General features: G+C 35.0%; 1 protein-coding gene across 16 annotated transcripts in view; it reads left to right on the top strand.

The window, feature by feature from the left end:
* The first annotated feature begins 6,903 nt into the window (after positions 1-6,903).
* Positions 6,904-20,144, top strand: part of Zasp52 (Z band alternatively spliced PDZ-motif protein 52) — a 452,865-nt gene continuing 439,624 nt past the window's right edge. For all 16 annotated transcript variants that reach the window (XM_073989412.1, XM_073989435.1, XM_073989425.1 and 13 more), the window contains exon 1: positions 6,904-7,629. The gene's annotated coding sequence lies outside the window, so the exon portion shown is untranslated. The remainder of the gene's footprint in view (positions 7,630-20,144) is intronic.

Raw genomic sequence — 20,144 nt, 5'->3', positions numbered from 1 at the left:
AAACAAATAATCGAACAGGTAACCACAGATGCAACAACAACAACAATGCACAAAAACCATCAACGAATACCGGCAAAAACACATTATGTATGCATTTTGTGATATTCGATCTTTGTTTTCTCTCTGCACTTTGTACTCTGGTGCAGCGTTGTCAGTATTGGGGATTTTTCCCCAAATTGGGGAAATTTTATTTGAAATGGGGAAAAAAATTTCGACTTGGGGAATTGGGAAAATGTTGAGGAAATCTGAAAAATATTTGGGGATTTTTGGGGAATTTCTTTTTTTAACTAATTACTTCAGATTATCTTATCTTTTTTTTTAATTTCAGTACCTGAATAGCGCACGCGTGACGCACAAATAACATACATCATATACTAGCTGGTCGCAGCTGTAATAATTTATGACAGATTTGAAGTGTTATCATGCGGTTCGACGACTGACAGCGTATAGAACAGTGGGTTGAATTGAAATAACATTTTCCATCATTTCTACTGCTGAAGGGGACTTAACTGCAGAAATGATTTCTGGATTGATGGGCAATGATGAAATTAAACTTTATTTAACATTCATGGCTCCAATTATAAAAGAGATGAATATGCTAAGGCCCATTATTATATCCTTTTTGTTGTTGAATGTTGGCTGATATCGGACAGATAACCCGCATTTTATTCCTTTGTGTTCCTTTTAAAATTTAAAGTGCGCCCAAACAACAAACATTTGAGAGCAAATTCAATCAACCAATCCGATTTGAGTAAATTTGATGTATACAGACTGTTTTGCTTGAAATGGAATGGAAGGTGTAATAACAAATCCCTGGTAATGCGAACTTTATTCCTTATTTTTCTAAAAGTAAGGTATAACAAAAAGGGATTTTAAATAAAAGATGTAAGAACGGGCCTTAATCTATTTTTTCAAACCGATACACACTGCTAATATGCATTCTTCCCTGTGCACTCGAACATTGAAACCATTTATAAAAAAATTAAGATATTGAAAAAGTTGTGGAATCGATTGAAAAAGACCTAGGCTTTAATTTTGACGTGTACTTTTTTTGAGTAAACAATTATTAAAGTTAAAAAGACCAGTGCCGAATATCTTAAACGCTGTTAATATATATGCTGAAACAGATGCCTACAAATATGCAATTTTTAAACTTACAAGCAATTTTACCCCAATATTTGCAGCAATTCATTGGGTCAACACATTTTTATCTCTATACGAACCTTTTTAGAACCAGTTGTCAACACAAAAATCTCTACGATTGTTTACGAATCGCAATGGAGAAAGTTATCATTCGTAAATTGGAGATGGTATTAAATATGCTTTCCGTTCCAACAAGTAATTCTTAAGTAGAAAGAGTCTTCTATTTTGAACCATATTCAGAAATAAAATGCAGTACGAGTTACTAGAATAAATAATCAATTTTCTAACAACTCCATTTTTTGTAGAAATTTTGACTTACAACAAGATATGGACTCAAGCTGACACAAAGATGTAAAATTTTGACCCACGTAAAGAAATGTTACAACTCTTCCATTATACAAATTTATATAAATCCAATGAGACTAATGATTCTGAATCACTTGAAAGTGAAGTTTTCAATATCGTTAATTTAATTCATATATAAGTGTATAGAATATTTTACAAGTTTAATGATATGAATTTCAATAGTAAAATAAAACTAGATTTGCTTTTTTGTAATTTTTTGTTAAAAAAATTTTGGGGATTTTTTTGAGGAAATTCAATAAAATCTTGGGAATTTTGGGGAAAAGTTTTGGGCAAGTTGGGGAAAAGAGTCTAAAAAATACTGGCAACGCTGCTCTGGTGGGTGAATAAAAATGCCGAGAAAGAAATACTTACGAATAAGAGAGTGAGAGTATACAACAATGGTGCACATGAAGAGAATGCTATTTTGGTTTTTTGTATGGGAAAGAGAGTTGTAGTTAACTTTTTCGTAAAGACGCGTGCATGGCTGGTATACAAACATAAACAATTTCATACATACTCTTGTATTATTCTCGTAGATATCTTTTTGGTTGTAGGAAACAAAAAAAGTATCTGAAACGTACACTGTTGCCACGAATGTGATTTGCCGGGAATTTTGTGGGGAACTCAGAAATGGAATGGGAATCGAAATGAATTATGTTTTAAATTCAGTAATTTTGGCAATTGTAAAATATACTATGGGCGGTTTATGAAAGGGAATACGGGTTTAGAAGGCATTAACAATTAAACTAATTTCTGGGAATTGAATTGTTTTGAGAAGAAATTTGGATATCTAGAAATTATTAAGATATTAGATATTGATGTCACTCAAAGTTAATCTTCAAACAAATTTGTACCGGAATTAGATACCCTGTAAAATAGAATGTTATTTTAAAATATTAAACGGTTTAATTAATTAATATGTTAATGTGTGCACTTGATAATCTTTAATTTGGGAATATACCATAACATGGACCTGTACCGAACATTCTCTGCGAGAATAAGTGCGGCTACAACCCTTAAAAATGACTAGAATAGGGAATAGCAAAACGTGCCAAATTTCAGGTATTTCCTTTTTTATTAATTTTCTCGTTTAGAGTTAAGCTTGATGATCGGAAATTATTTGCAAGTGAAAAAGGAAAGCCCAGGACTTTTCGTTGGATAATGTGGCTACAACCTTGAAACTACAGGTACCGGCCGTACAGTTTTATGGGGCTATATCAAAATGGTGACCGATATAGCTTATTTTCAAAACAATAAAAATCCTAAAATTATTAAGCTCTATATTAATAAATTGCGACCTGTATTTTCATTTCAACAGACAAATGGACCGGCAGACATCATTATAACATTTTTTTCTGATCTAAATGATATATTTTATAGGGTCACCGACGAATATTTCGATGTTTAACAAAACGGAATAAAATTATATATGCCCACCATCTTATTGTGGCATATAAAATGGAAACTCTCGTAACAGAAATATATTGCGAACAAATTTAGGGTATACAGAATGTAAATGCCATGGAGTCAATTGCAAAACGTTTAATTGAATGTTTACAGCTTAGAAACAAAGCGGTTCAGACAACAGTATTTTAATTGAAGAATGAATTCATCTGCAGTGAGGAAATGTGTTACAATCATTCAATGTTATGTCCCAACAGAAGTCTTAATTAAAATGGGATAATTAGGGTCCTTTTACAATTTTGTGTGGAACAACTTTTCGACAATGGTTAGACTCCTACTGCCTCCCATTATTGCTTAAATTACACTGTGAACACAAATGTTGGGGCAGAGATAATTCCTTTTGGAGATGAAAGCCCTTGGTGTGTGTATATTAAAAACCCCGAAGGACAGATGCGCCGTGAGTCGAACTTCCGCGTTATAGCGTGATGAAGTTTTTGCAAGAGACCCTGTAAGCCGTCATGAATTAGCATTATATCTTTGTTTGTTGTTTTTTAGAGCACTTAAGCAACAGTGAACAAAGGTATAACGCTAATTCCTGATAGCCCACAGGGTCTATAACAAAAAATTCATTACGCCATAACGCGGAAGTTCGACTCACGGCGGATCTGTCCTTCGGGGTTCATAATATACTCACCAAGGCCTTTCTTCTCCAAGAAGAATTTTCCGTGCACCAGACTTTCACCTCCATTTTGTTGCACAGTGTTATCTAATCTAATCTAAAAAAATGAGTTCAGCTAGATGAAAGGTACCACCTACGGGGCTATATCAAAGAGTCAACCTATCTTTAATTTTTTTGGCGGAAAAGTTTTATAGCTGCAGAAAACTAAAGAATCATATTGAGGGTAGTTTCATCAAAACAATGTAGACCCTCAAAAATGGACCCATGTTGACGAATTTTAGTGAAGAAATTTCGTGACCACTGAAAATTCCCGAAAATCGGGAAGTACAGTTATATGGGGGGATATACCAAAACATGGACCTATATTGACGATTATTTTTGAATAGACAAATTTGTAGCTAAGATTCTCAAAATACCGATCATTACAGTTAGTTCGGTTAAAATTGCACCTAAAATTCTCAAAATACCGAAAATCGGCAGATACCGTTATATGGGGGCTATACCACAACATGAACCTATGTTGACGATGTTTGGTGGGGATGTTTCATGACCATTGAGAACCCCAAATGGCAAATTACAGCTAGTTCGGTTAAAAATTGTAACTAAAATGCTCAAAATACCGAAAATCGGGAGGTACCATTATATGGGGGCTATACCAAAGCATGGACCTATGTTAACGATGTTTGGTGGAGATATTTCATGGCCACTGAGAACCTCAAGTGTCAAATTGCAGATAGTTCGGTTACAAATTGTGGCTGAAATTCTCAAAATACCGAAAATCCGGAGGTACCGTTATATGGGGGCTATACCAAAACATGGACCTATGTTGACGATGCTTGGTGGAGATATCTCATGACCACTGAGAACCTCAAAAAGCAAATTACAGCTAGTTCGGTTAAAAATTTTAGCTAACATTCTCAAAATACGGAACATCGGGAGGTACCGTTATATGGGGGCTATACCAAAACATGGACCTATGTTGACGATGTTTCGTAGAGTTGTTTCATGACCACTGAGAAGCTCAAATGTCAAATTGCAGATAGTTCGGTTAAAAATTGTGGCTAAAATTCTCAAAATTCCGAAAATCGGGAGGTACCGTTATATGGGGACTATACCAAAACATGAACCTATGCCCATATCCTTTGGGATATAAGTTTGTTGATCACTAGGAACCCTAAGTGCCAAATTATAGCTAATTCGGGCTAATGTGGCGAAGAACGTCAAAATACCTCAAATCCGGAGGTACCGTTATATGGGGGCTATACCAAAAAGTAGACCGATATAGCCCATCTTCGAACTTGACCTGCCTATGGAAAAAAGACGCTCTGGTGCAAAATTTCAGCGCTCTATCTCAATTATTGCGGACGCTAGAGTGATTACAACAGACGGACAGGGCTAGATCGTCTTAGAATTTTATCCTGATCAAGAATATATATACTTTATAGGGTCGCAAATGATTAGTTCGATGTGTTACAAACAGAATGACAAACTTAATATACCCTCCATACTATGGTGGAGGGTATAAAAAGACGAGTTTTTCGTTTTTCGAGACGACAAACGAAATTGGCTTGGAAAACGCAGGAATTACACACATAATGAGCAAACATGGGATGGGAACAAGAAATGACAACGGAGATCGTTTTATCGGAATGTGCCACGCCTTCAATCAATCATTGGTGGCTCGCTATTTCCACACAAGGAAATCCACAAATATACTTGGACATCGCCAGATGGTAACACAAAAAATCAAATAGATCACCTTTGTATCCGGAAACAATGGAGAAGTTCCTTAACGAATGTCAGGACAAAACGAAGTGCAGACATTCACAGCGACCACGAACTGGTCATAGCCCACATTCGACTCAAGTTGGAGAGACTTCATAGAAGACACAATAAACAGAGAGCAAGGAAATGTTTTGATGTCAAAAAATTAAGAAACACCAATGAAAGAGAAGAACTTAGACAACAAATAAATGATACATTTTTGCCGAGCAACAATTATATCTGGAAGAAATGACAAAAAATGCCGAAAACGCAGCAGGACCTCACAACATACGCAAATTATACAAAATAATCGACAAAATATCTAACAAATCATTCAACAGGAACAGAGAAATCAAGGATGCAAACGGCGATATAATAACCAATGTTGACTTGCAAGCTGAAAGGTGGAAGCAACATTTTGAAAGCATTAGCAATAGTTATGATAACGACGAGAGCGAGAGCACCAACAACAACATAGCAGTCAACGAGGAGATGAATGAGAACCCTCCATAGATGGATGAAATTTTAAAGGCGATTATAGCACTTAAAAGGAACAAATCTCCAGGAGAAGACGCGCGGAAAAGTAAAAAACACCCTGCTAAACTCGATATACAAAGTAGTCTCAATAATCATAAACAATAGGCTACAGGTTGTCGAGCGCTCATTACGAAACGAATAAGCCGGATTTAGACCTCATCGTAGTTGTATCGACCAGTAGAATACACTCCGAATACTTATAGAGCAATCCATCGAATGGCATTCGCCCCTATACCTGGTGTTCATTGACTTCACGAAAGCCTTCGATTCGGTAAAACGCAACGCAATATGGAATGCTCTGCAAAAATATGGAGTCCCACAAAAATTAATTAACATAATAAAATCCATGTACGAGAATGTATCACTCAAAGTTCGACACAACAATATATACCACGACACGTTCACTACAAACGTGGAAGTGAAACAGTGTTGTCCTCTATCCCCGCTATTGTTTGCGTTAGTGCTCGACACTGTTATGGCCGAAGTCTACAAGAGAAAATAGGCATTGTATGGGGATTTCAGCGTCATCTAGAAGACTTAGACTTTGCCGACGACATATGCCTAATATCCCACAAACATAGAGATATGCAAAGCATAATCAACGACTTAGCAACCCTTTGCAAACATATCGGTTTAGAAGTCAACATCCGTAAGACTAAAGCCATGCAAATAAACAGCAACAACACCCGGAAATTTAATATAGATAATGTAGAGATTGACTTTGTGGATCAATTCTGCTATCTAGGATGTATTATGACATCCCAAGGAGAAGTTGAGGATGATGTGAACTTTAGGCTGGGCAAAACAAGATCGGCCTTTGGACGATTGTCTAAAATATGTTCATATTTATTTCAATACATAAAAAGTTCGTCCCGGACGAACTTGACGCTGTTCTTACTTGTTTTACTTAAAAATGGAAATCCACATTAAGTTTCATATTAAAAAAATCTCCCCAAAAACTCTGCCAACACATGATGCATGGCAACTCTACGCAACAAGTACTTAGCAAAAAAGGTTTACTCGGATAACTCATTGTTTGTTCCATTCGTATGTGTGTGCAAGTGTGCGGACACTGCTACACAATTGTTGTTGTTGTTGTTGCTTCTTACTGCTGCTGTTGGTGTGTCTTAAAGATCTTTAAAAAATCATTCGCTTATTTGCATTGAACGCGCACGGAACGTTACGTTGGTGGTTACGTCGATTGATCGATAGTTGATTTTTGTTTGTAAACTGAACCAAGCAAAAACAAAGCAACTATAACAAACAAATAAATTTTATTCGTTCAAAAATTGACAAAAGAAACCAGAATTTAAATTTTTAAATAACATAAAAATAAGAAACACAGCTACAAAATTATTCCCTAACTAAAATAAACAAACAGTCTAATGAACGGGCGTAAATAATTAAGAAAAAAACGAAAAAAGAAAGAAGAAGAATATAAGATAAAAAGTAAACAAAATTAAACAACAACAAAAGAAACATCTGTGTATTTGTTATTGTAAAAAAAGTCGCAGTTTTAGGTATATTGTATCTCAAAAAAGATATAACTAGTGTGTTGTTTTATCTTGAAAAGAATTAAATAACGTTTATAATAATAAGAATTTTAAAAGAAACCATTAAGCATAATTGATAATAACAAAATATAACATCATCTTTAGAACAACAACAACTTGGATTACTGCTGTCCGTCCTTCCAGCCAGATATTGTGGAGATTCGACACAGCAACAACAAGGATTATACTTTTCAACGAAAACAAGTAATTATTTTGATTTAAAAAAAAACATATTTTGTCGTTTTAATAATTGATCTTATGCTAAAGTTATGACATTGTACAGTTCTAAGAATTTTGAGTCATTCATTCATTTTGTGGATTATGTTAGTGGTATGATATGTTAATCATTCTATGCTTAGGTTTCAAAAGATTATCAAAATGGAACTCAATTTTAAAAAGGAAGTTTGTAGTGCAACAAAATCCGAACTTTCCCCAACTGAGATATTTATTCCACGATTAATTTTTTAGCCACATTTGACGGTATAAAAGTAATAATTAATCGGCGTATAAGAGTAATTCGGAAAAATTCCCACAGAGGTCAAATAAGGATAGGGTTTGCATTGGAAGTAATGTTTTAAAAGTCTCCATCGATCCCATGTGTGCAAAAATGTTATTTGTTCTTAATTTCTTTTTTATACCCTCCACCATAGTATGGAGGGTATTTTAAGATTGTTTTGCTGTTTGTAACAAATTGAACTAATAATTTGCGTCCATATAAAGTGTTAGTAAATAAGATCAGGATAAAATTCTAAGACGATCTAGCCATGTCCGTAATCACTCTAGCGTCCGCAGTTATTGAGATAGAACGCTTAAATTTTGCACACTGGTGTATTTTTTTCATAGTCAGGTCAAAGTATTTTAAGAATTTTAGATACATTTTTTCTGACAGATCCAATCTATCAAACTTCCGAACTGGAAGGCATTACAATTCATGAGGAAAAAAATCTTCCATTGTATGTGTGTGTGTGTTTTGAAGAAGAATTCTATGAAGACCAAAGACAATAGGCTGACTTGACAGTAAAAAGGCTTCAAAAATACTTCACAACTGCAAATTTGCAATAACAAAAAAACATTGTTCCACAACATCCCATATGGGACAAGGGAGATTTCTCTCATATCAATGAGTGCACCCCGATTCATATTTAGCTCAATGATTTGGGACCTACTGTTTATCGCCGAGTCCGAACGGCGTGTCTTAAGACACCACTTGCGGAGAAGTTTTTCAAGGCTGAAATACTCAGGAATTGTCACCAACATTACTGAGGGGTATTTTGCCACCGTTAAAAAATGTTTGATGTTGCCTGGCCTGGGAATCGAACCTCCGACCTTCTGCGTGCAAGATGGGCGTGCATAACTTTGCACCAAGGTGGCAATAAGTTTAGTATATATACAAGTTTTCAAACTCAGCCTTTGTCTAGCACCACATCTAATTATGCCTGATGAGCTGAACTAAACCTCCAGCGAAACGATCTTAGCATATCGTTTGGATGTGTGTGGACTTCGCCAGATATCACTTTTTCAATACGAAACTCCTTAGGTTATGGTAGCTCAATTAATTCAATTAAATACAACTCTCACAAATAAATGACATTCTTCCTAATAAAACCACAATTAAATAATAACTAGCTGCATTTTACATTTGAGGTTCCCAATGGCCAAGAAATTTATCCACTAAAAATTGTCAAGATAAGCCCACGTTTTCGTATAGCCCCCATATAATGGTACCTCCCGATCTAAAGTATTTTGAGGCTTTTTGCTAAATTTTCTGACTTATTTAGCTGAAATTTGACATTTGACGTTCCCAATGACCAAAAAACTTCTTCACTAAATATTACCAAGATAGGTCCACGTTTGGGTATACCCCCTATATAACGGTACATCCCGATTTAAGGAATTTTGAGGATTTTATTTAAAGTTTTTGACCGAACTATCTGAAATTTAAGACTTTAGGTTTTCAATGACCAAACAACTTATCCACTAAAAATTGCCACTATAGGTCTACATTTTGGTATAGCCCCCATATAACAATACCTCACGATTTAAAGTATGTTGAGGATTTTAGCTACGTTTTCCGCGAAAATGGCTCCAATTTGAGACTTGGAGATTCAAGAGGTCAGAAAACTACTAAACCAAAAATGGGGGAGATATGTCCACGTTTTGGTGTAGGGCCCATATAACAGTACCTCCCGATTTAAAGTATTTTGAGGATTTTAACTACATTTTTTGCCGGAATTAGCTGAAATTTGACATTTGAGGATCTCAACGACCAAACAACTTATCCACTAAAAATTGCCAAGATAGGTCTACGTTTTTGTATAGCCCCCATATAACAATATCTCCCGATTTAAAGTATTTTGAGGATTTTAGCAACATTTTATGCCGGAATTAACTGAAAATTGACATTTGAGGTTCTCGATGACCAAAAATCTTATACACTAAATTTTTCCACCTGAAATTTGCCGGTATAGGTCCACGCCTTCATAGTCCCCAAAGAAAGGTACCACCCAATGTTCGGTATTTTGAAGGTTGTGGCCTTCATATCACACCTAAATGGCTGAACTTTGGAATTTAGTTTTTGTTGGGCGTATTAAGCTTTCCACCTGAAATTTGTTGATATAGGTCCACATCTTCACCACCCAATTTTCGGTATTTTGAAGGTTGTAGCCTTAATATTCCACAGCAATGGCTGAAATTTGGTATTTAGTCTTCGTTGGGAGTATAAAACTTTCCACCTTAAATTTGTCGGTATAGGTCCCCGCTTTGATATAGCCCCCATAAAACGGTACCTAACGATTTTGCGTATATTGATGATTGTGGCATCAATATCCGACGAAAAATTACTAAAATGTTGTATTTAGTCTTTAGTAGGTTATAAAATATTGCAGAATATAATGATCAGGATAGGACAACCCACGTCTTCATATAAGAACCCATAGAAATGTACCTCCTAGTTTCGGTATTTGGTGGTGTTGGCCTCAATATCCCACCGAAATGGCTGAAATTTATTATTTAGTGTTCGTTGGTAGTATACAACTTTCCACCTTAAATTGTCTGTATAAGTCTCGCCTTCATATAGCCCCCATGGAACGGTACTCCCCGATTTTCGGAATTTAGAAGGTTGTGGCATGAAATGCGGTATTAAGTCTTCGTTGGGAGTATAGAACTCTCCACCTTAAATTTGTCGGCATATGTCCCCGCCTTCATATAGACCCATAGAACGGTACCTTCCGATTTTCGGTATTTTGCAGGTTGTGGCCTCAATATCACACCGAAATGGCTGAAATTTGGTATTTAGTCTTCGTTGGGTATTTAGTCTTCATATATGAAAGAAAATTAATTGTGCAATATAACTCGTGTTGGAGGGTTAAAAAGGTGGACACAGTCGAACTTAACGCCGCACTGTGGGGCCAATGACGGATTGTGAGGCAACAAATTACAGGGGCAAGCTAAGCCTTCGAAATTTCGTACGTATGTTTATAATGGGCTTAGAACCGAATGTGCAAAAATTGGACCATGTCGGCTCAGATATAGATATAGCTCCTCTATATATTTTCCAGATTTCAGATTTTTGTCTTATAAAAGCCATAATATATATCAGATCTTAACATAATGTGGTGTGTTACTTCTTTATAAGTTAATGCAAAATAAGATGTAATTTTCGAACTTGGGTTAACTTAACACCAAAGACACATAATGACAAAATTCATCTCTATTCATTCGGAAGATAACTTAATTAGAATAGACGGACAGACGAACGGACGGACGGACATTGCTAAATCGACTTAGAATTTTACGCTGATGAAGAAAATATATACTGTGGTGGGTATAAAATGATTATTTCGATGAGTTACAAACGGAATGACAAACGTAATATACCCCCCCATTTTATGGCGGTGGGTATAAAAATATCCAAATTCTTAAGTTTTACGTCAACTAAAATCGGATTTGTATGAAAAGGCTCGCCTGGGCGCGGCTATTTTTTTCACAAAATGATAGTACATATTAATACCTATCACCACATATGTATATATAATATCACAGATACACCCAGATACCGAAAGTTACACCCCAGAGAACACATGGACGACAAAGCAAAATACTCCAAAAAACATTACATATTAACTCAAAAATATATTTAACACACGTAACATTTTTATTATTTGTTAATGCTATCTTATTTTACATACCCATAGAGGAGTTTTCCATTTTAAAAAATATAAAAATGTTGGAATGTTCTGCTTGACGCCTAAAATGCTTTCACTATTTATTTATGATGACTGTCAGAAAATGATGCATAAGAAAATATGTCACCATTGCCAGATCGGTATATCGTTATGTGATGTTACCAGATTTATTTTTTTAATGATTCAGAGTATTGGCAATATAAATCCGTTATTACCTTTTTCAAATTGTACACTTCAAAAATTTACCTTTTGCCTCGAAAACCTGCCATTGGCCCCATCGTGCGCCGTTCTTACATGTTTTTTATTTGTCTCACAAACAGTTAATAGTTACTTTTAGGAAAATGTTTGATAGGCAAATCATAGTTCTCTAGAGAGGACCTAGTAATAATAGCAAAAACGACTTGTGTAGCTTTGTATCCAAATACTCTTTATCACAAAATCGACAAAAAAGTTGTGACATTCGAATAAATTGGTCCCCAACATTAAGTGGATAAAAATTACCTATTTATATAATTTGGAGTCGATGTCCATCCATCCAAATGTCCGGCTGGCTGGCTGGCTGGAACGTCCGATAACTCTAGAACGGATCAACCGATTTGGTCTAAAATTTGATTCTCGTAAAATATTGTCAAAACTTAGATCAAATTCGCAAATGTGTCATATCGGTCCACTCCTTCCGGTATCTCCACCACAAAAGTTCGAACATTTTCGCTAAGATTATGCGCACGATAACTGTCGAAGGAAGTAACCAATTTATTTCAAACTTTGCACGTCGTAATATTTCCTCCACGTATAGATCAGCTTCGAATACACAATTGTGTTATGACTTTTAAAGTTTTTTCTCATAAATGATTTCCTGTAGTGAGAATGAATGACATTGTCCGATTAATGCCTAAAATAACATTTATTTAATTTTATTATGAAAAAGGATACGCACAAATCACTTTGAAAAAAAAAATTCTATGAAATGAAAAACAAAATTTTTTCTCCAAAAATTATTTCCTGTTGCACGAATGAGTGGCCTTGTACCTGCCACTTTTAATTTTTATGATATATGAAATAAAGTTTTATATAATATTAAGTGATATATATGTTATAATATAACGATAAAATTGGTGAAATATCTGTTTATAGTAACTTCAAAAATTTCAAAAGTTCTGAAAAATAAAAACTTTAAAAGCTTTTTGTGCGGGAGCTTTTTTTTATCGAATCACTTTATAATTAAGATTTTATTCAGTCATAATATCATACAGGGATACGAGGTTATAAAAAAGCCATAAACCTAATATGCACTCTATCGCCCCACTTCTTCAAGTATCTCCCACAAAAAGTTTCAAAAATGTTTTCATTGGACTCTTGTCGGATCGGCATGAACTTTTTGCAGCAGGTTGTGCTCGCAGCCCCTTTCACGATGGTAATTTTGTTTCGGGGTTATGTCCATACATGATGATATAATGTCTCATATATATTCCCTTTCACATCCCCGAAAAGACACGTGTGACTTCCCACATAATAAATGCACGTCATACTGTAGTTGAGAAATCGATTTTCGTGACCAAAACCCTAATTTTTTGTAGTCACCGATTGTTATTTTTTATATGGGATTCCATAGCAAACATACTGATACTAAAGAAATCAACAAATATGGTCAAAATATTGGAAGGTGCGGGCGAGACGTGCTCCTGAAGATGACAACTTTGGAAAATACGACATTTTTCAAATTTCTGGAAATTATAACAGATATTTCCCGAAAACTATAACAGATATTGTGTTCATTGTGTTTTTTTAGGTAGGTAAGATTGATGCCTTAAGAACCGTTTTAATAAATAACCGTAGAAGAGAGCTATTTTATTTTTCCTCAGGTATTAAATTTTAATGAAATTCCAATTTTACTGGACTAGAACATTAATGGATCACAGGCTTTGAACAGCTCGGCTGGTAATACATTGGCTCTTGCTGTCTTATTATCAATGAACGGAAAGAAACAAAACGGTTCCCGTACCAATCACACAACGCCACAAACTTTTCAGCTTCTCTGAATCGTTTCATTCTCACAACCAAAACAAAAACACAAACTTTTCAACGTAAAAAGATGGAAACCGTACGATTGGTGAAATGTAACTTCGGCTATGCTTTGCCAAGTTGTTTCATTCACCACCGCAACGACAAGTATTTTTGGGAAACGTTTGCCGTGCGTTATGGTCAATCACACACTCAGACACACACACACATGTGATTGCTTAACAACCCTATAAGTTAGCATCAGCATACCACAGTGAATTTTTATCAACCACCAAACGTTTTTGATTTATTCACATGTGTTAAGTACTATTTAGTTTTCTATCTGTTGTTGTGGAGTTGAGTACTTTTCGCTTTTCGTTTTGTTCGTACTCACGAATGTAAACAAAACGAAACTAAACAGCGAGCTCGGCCAACGAGGGTTATGTTTCGTTTTGTATTGTTCCTATGGAAAATACGAAACGAAACGATTGGAAATTTTATTTAAAGTATTTTTACGTACTCTGCTTATTATTCATCAGCCGGTTTATTGCTCTGTTTACCTCATCCTGGCCGGGTGGTACACATCTGTGGTATCTTCGTCGTCTTCTCTACTATTGGATAACAACAGTTTGGAAAAATGCTCTTCCCATTTCCTGAGCACACTATCCCTGTCAGTTACCAAATTACCCTGCTGGTCTCTACAGGAGACCAAAGCCACCAGTTTTAAGATTTACCATTTGGTAGAACTTTCGGACTTCTCTGGGTCCTGTACACTCCGATTTTTCCACATTCCCGCTTTTCCATTTCTCTCTTTTTCCTGCGGAAAAGACGTTCTCCTCTCTCCTTTTCTCCCGATACATCTCTCGTGCGATACGCATTCCTACTGATTGTCGAGTAGCCCTATATACCGCATTTTTCACAGCCGGATTTTGCGGCTGTTTGCATGGAGTGGGAAATTTTTTTGCCATTGTGCTAATATGTTATTGGGACGAGGAGTCTTTTGATTAAGCAATTAGGTCAGTTGAGTGGAATATGCTGTGGATATCTGTTGTGATTGCAGTATACCGATGTCTTACTTTCGTGTTGTGTCTGTTCGTACTTTATTTGTTACGTTCAACCGGGTACGTACCTTCGCTGCAACAAGGTGGTGGTCCGTGTCGATGTTTGCTCCTCGGAACGAACGTACATCCAACACGCTCCATGAATGTCTTCCATCTATCCGGATGTTGGACCAAAAATATTCTCCTTTCCAATTTAAAATCGCCTAGAATAACTTTAATGTCTTGGGCAGGGCAATGAATATGAATATTTTTTTTATTTATTTTTTTTATAGTTTATTTTATTTTTATATAGTTTCTATTTCAAATATTTGTTTTTATTTTACTATTTATATCAAATAATAACAACACGTATTTCACTAAATATAGTTTTTCACAAAATTTAGTAAATTTTGCACCTTTTCATTCAAAACTAAATCAATAAAATAGCAAATAAGTTAAAATAAGGTTGAATTTGAGTAGATTTTTTGACATCAGTGGGTCCTAATTACCCTAAAAAGTATTTTTTTAACCAAAAATAAAAATTCGAAATTGTTTAAGAGAGGGCAAAGATCCGTTTGATCCGTTAAAAGCGTATGCCCAGGATACTTGTATGATCGACCCCGTCCCGACTTTAGTATTTGCTTACTTTTTTTTTGGATGTCGTTTTTGTTATTTCCGGCCTTTTCTGAACGATGTTCTTGTTTTAATTTTCAATTAAAATGTATAAAAAAATAATTTGTTATAAATAATGTTGGCTAACTAACATCTTATATCCATATATTTTTGTCATATCTTTTCGATAACCCTTTAAAACCAGACAAATCCCTTAAACGCTATATTCATACGTCATACAAATATCTCAGTTTGATACATATGTATGTACATCAAAATGTTGGTTTCTTCTTTCTATATCCAAAAAAAAAATCCGGTTTCTTGCTGATTTTTTGGTAGGTTTCATTATTGTATCTTTTCATGCTGCTTTTGTTTTTGTTGTTGTTATTTTGGAATTTGTTTTGATTTTATGTTCAATTCTCAGCGAAAGAAGAAAGCTTTACGAATCATTTTTTTTTTCGTTTTTTGTTGTTGTTGTGTTTGTTTATGAAATTGATTGATGTGCTCCAGTTTGTTGGCACATCATTTTAAAATGTTTGTTTTGAAGAGCAGCATTTTTTTAAGATTCCTTGTGAAGATTTAAGATTGAATTATGGCCTCAGCCAATGCATCAAAAAGGTTAAGCCTACAAAAAAAGTAGCCTATTGGCGCCGATACAGTATTATGTTGGGAAGTTATTTGCATGGGATTTTTAGATGATATCACTGCATATTTGAATATTGAATACCAAAGTGTGTACAGTATTTTTTTTATTAAATATTAGCAAAGTGCCCGTTACTTCGTATGCGGAAATTAAGAACGGTGTTAAGTTCGAGGGGGAGGGGGGCGAACTTGTTATACCCTCCACCACAAGTTGTGTTGAAGTAAAAAGACTAAAAATAAAGTTTCAGAACACATTGTTTTATAATGTGGCTAACCTTCAAAATACAGGAATTCGGAAGTTACCGTTCTAAGGGGGCTATATCAAAACGTCAATCTATACCGACAAATTTCTGGCGGAAAGTTTTTAGACTCAAAGGAGACTAAATACCAAATTTCCGATATTTCGTGTCTAAAAATGTGGCTAAAACCTTGAAAATACCGAAACTCAAGAGGAACGCTTCTATGAGGGATAAAGGAAGACGTGGACCTAAACTGATAATTATCTTCTTCTTATTTTAAAACCCCTTGGAAGATTAAATAACAACATTTCCGTGGGATGTTGACGTCACCACCTTTAGAATTGCGAAAATCGGGAGGTGCTGTTCTAAGGGGGCTATATAGAAACGTGGACCTATACCGACGAATTTTAGTCAGAAATAAAGGCTTTTCGAAGGCGTGGACCTTTACGGAAAAATTTCTGGGGGAAAGTTTTATACCACCACCAACAACAAATACCAAATTTCAGACATTTCGATGGATTATTGGAGGCACAATGTTCAAAATACCGAAAATCGGGAGGCACACTTCTATGGGGGCAAATGAATGCGTTGACCTATACCTACAAATTTCAGGTGGAAAATTTTGTACCCCAATGAAGACTAAATACCAAATTGCAGCCATTCGTTGGAATATTCAGTCCACAACTTTCAAAATACCGAAAATTGGGGCCTCAATATACCACTGAAATGACTGACATTTTTTATTAAGTCTTCGTCGGTGGTATAAAACTTTCGACTGGAAACTTGTAGGTATAGATCCACGTCCTCATATAGCTCCCATAGGACAGTACCTCCCGATTTCCGATATTTTGAATGTTGTGGCCTCAATATACCACTGAAATAGCTGAAATTTTTTATTAAGTCTTCGATTGTGGTATAAATCTTTCCACCTGAAATTTTTCCGCAAAGGTCCATGTCGTCATATAGCCGCCATAGAACGCTGCCTCCCGATTTTAGGTATTTTGAAGGTTGTGACCTAAATATCCCACCGAAATAACTGAAATTTGGTATTTAGTCTTTCTTGGAGGTATAAAACATTCGACCGGAAATTTGTAGGTATAGGTGCACGTCTTCATACAGCTCTCATAGAACAGTACCTCCCGATTTCCGATATTTTGATTTTAAGTCTTTGGTATTAAGTCTTCGTTGGGGGTATAAAACTTTCCACTTGAAATTTGTCGGTATAGGTCCACGTCTTTATATAGCTCCCATACAATAGTACCTCCCGATTTCCGATATTTTGATGGTTGTGGCCTCAATATACGACTGAAATGGCTGACATTTTGTATTAAGTCTTCCTTGGGGGTATAAAACTTTCCACTTGAAATTTGTCGGTATAGGTCCACGTCTTCATATATCCCCCATAGAACGCTACCTCCCGATTTTCGGTATATTGAATGTTGTGGCCTTAATATCCCACCGAAATGACTGAAATTTGGTATTTAGTCTTCCTTGGAGTTATAAAACGTTCGACCGGAAATTTGTCGGTATAGGTCCACGTCTTCATATAGCCCCCATAGAACAGTACCTTCCTATTTTTCTGTATTTTGAAGGTTGTGGTCTCAATATCCCTCCGAAGTGGCTGAAATTTGGTATTAAGTGTTCGTTGGGGGTTTAAAACTTTTCACTTGAAATTTGTCGGTATAGATCCACGTCTTCATATAGCTCCCATAGAACAGTACCTCCCAATTTTCTGTATTTTGAAGGTTGTGGATATGCAAATATGAGAGAAGAATCCCTTGTCCCGTATGGGATGTCGTGGAACAATGTTGTTGTTGTTGTTGGATATGCAAATATTATTTGTTGAATTTTACATATTTTTGCACATGTGATATGTTTAGATTGCAATTTAATCAGAAGCCAAAAATATACCCAGCCCCAAAATTTTACATTAATAGGATCAAAAAAGGGGTTGCATAGAATTCCGCCGTCTATTCATCACTAAGCCTTTTAATATATTAAGAATATGTTCTTTTAGATTCGATGTAGAGTATGTATTGACATGTAAGAAAAACTTATTTGAATCCGTTCAACAGTTTCAACTATAAATAAAATTTAATTGTCCATGTGGACTACCACCAGGTAGGAGGTACATGGATCCAGTTCCTTTATAATAACCTATCATTAATAGAACAAAAATCCAGTAGGCTTATGTATTCCAAAAAGCACAATCCCTTCATCAGCGAAAATAAATATTTTCTTTCGACTTCTTATAACATATTTACTTGTTCATAAGTATGGCCAATATCTCTATATTACAGTGTTTTATTTTATGTATATGTATATACAAACATATATATTTAAAATATATGTATGCTCTGCATACAACCATTGTTATGTATGTATGTTGTTGTCAAATCAATATTTCTGATTGAAACATTCCATTTTGCAATTAGGGGAAAAACAAAACATCAATATATCAAACATGGCAGCATGTCAAGAAAAAATGTTCTATTATTATATTGAAAACATAAAAAAGCACAATTTTACGGGCTACCCCTCGACCCTGAAATTTGATATTGGTTCCCAAACTTTAGTGCTTGACGCAGATTTGCTACTTGCTACTTGTTGAATGACGCAATAAAATTCCATTAAAGAACTTGGTAGCCTTAGACTACAACAACATTTTTTTATTAACATCATAAAAATTTGTCGCAGAGAAAAAACATTGATAATTATTTCTGTCGATGACTTCAAGAACAAACATAAATATTGTTATTCAATATAATAATGACAAATAACATATGTACGAATATGTATGCAGGTATTCGATAAGTTTGGTCAAGCGAAAAATCATAAAAATTTTGGGATCACTTCACATGACATAAATAATTTTAATGTTGATTTCGAAAGACTTTGTGAAAATATAATTAAAATATATGAGGATTTTATGTGCTTAATATTTATTGAAAATGTATTGTAACAGCTTAAGTACATACCAGTACATAAGTAAAACTACTGAATTAAACTCTGTCATTGCCCAGATAAAAATTGGAACACTACGAAGTAATATAAATAGGTTACCTTCTAAACTACTTTAATTGATATTTTGTACGAACTGCTCTCATATCAATGAGTGCAGTCCCACATCTACACCAACAACTCAGCCTTTTGGCTAACGAGTTTAGATATATTTTGATATGATCACATTAATATTGATGTTGGAACTCAAATCCGATGCTGGACAAAATCCGTATAAGAAATTTTGGAATCGATTTAGCCTCCTTCGTCCGTTTGTTTGTTTGAATGGCTGACCCCAGCAAAATTGTGGCCCGTTTGTCTCATATGTAACCCATTACAAAGTAATGTAACAAGTACAAAGCAATGAGTATGGTGGCACAAAGCGTCTGTGTCCACGCGATTTTTTTGATAAAAAAATAAAAACAGTTGTTGGTGCACATGTAAGCGTTTTAACAACGCGTACGTAGCACAGTGTGTATCGTGTTCAGCTACAATTGAGAAGTACGCATGATAAAATCCAGCAGAGAGCACAAAAATTAAAATATGAAGTCTGTTGAAACTAAAAACAAATTCCACCTCAACTGTTCTAAATATAGAATTTTTTAGCTTACATTTTAAGTTTTTCAACTCTATTTTTTCAACTTCTAGTGGTCATAGAATAAATAGTTATTCAGTTCTACATACTTGTTTACTTAGTTGGCCTTTTACAGAACATTTGTCCTATAAGCCGAACTAAGAAAAGATTTCCGTTCCTCTCTGTTTATTTGCTTTGATTTTGGTTTTCCACTTGTTTGCCCCATTGCACAGTGGATCCACCCATTGGCCAAAAATAAAAAAATTAATGTCAAAATTTTGGTACAACATCTGTCAACTACGATAGCTATGACATGGACCTTTTTAAAAATATATTAGTTTTTGTTTAATTCGAACGCGATCTTCATAAAAATAGCTTCAAAAATTCGGAACATTTGACTAATATATTTTGTTGTGAGTACAAACTA

This window comes from Musca autumnalis, unplaced genomic scaffold, assembly GCF_047663935.1.
Source record: "Musca autumnalis isolate F117 unplaced genomic scaffold, ASM4766393v1 scaffold_5, whole genome shotgun sequence".
In the NCBI taxonomy this organism is placed as follows: Eukaryota; Metazoa; Arthropoda; class Insecta; order Diptera; family Muscidae; genus Musca; species Musca autumnalis.
This window is presented reverse-complemented; position numbering and strand designations above follow the sequence as displayed.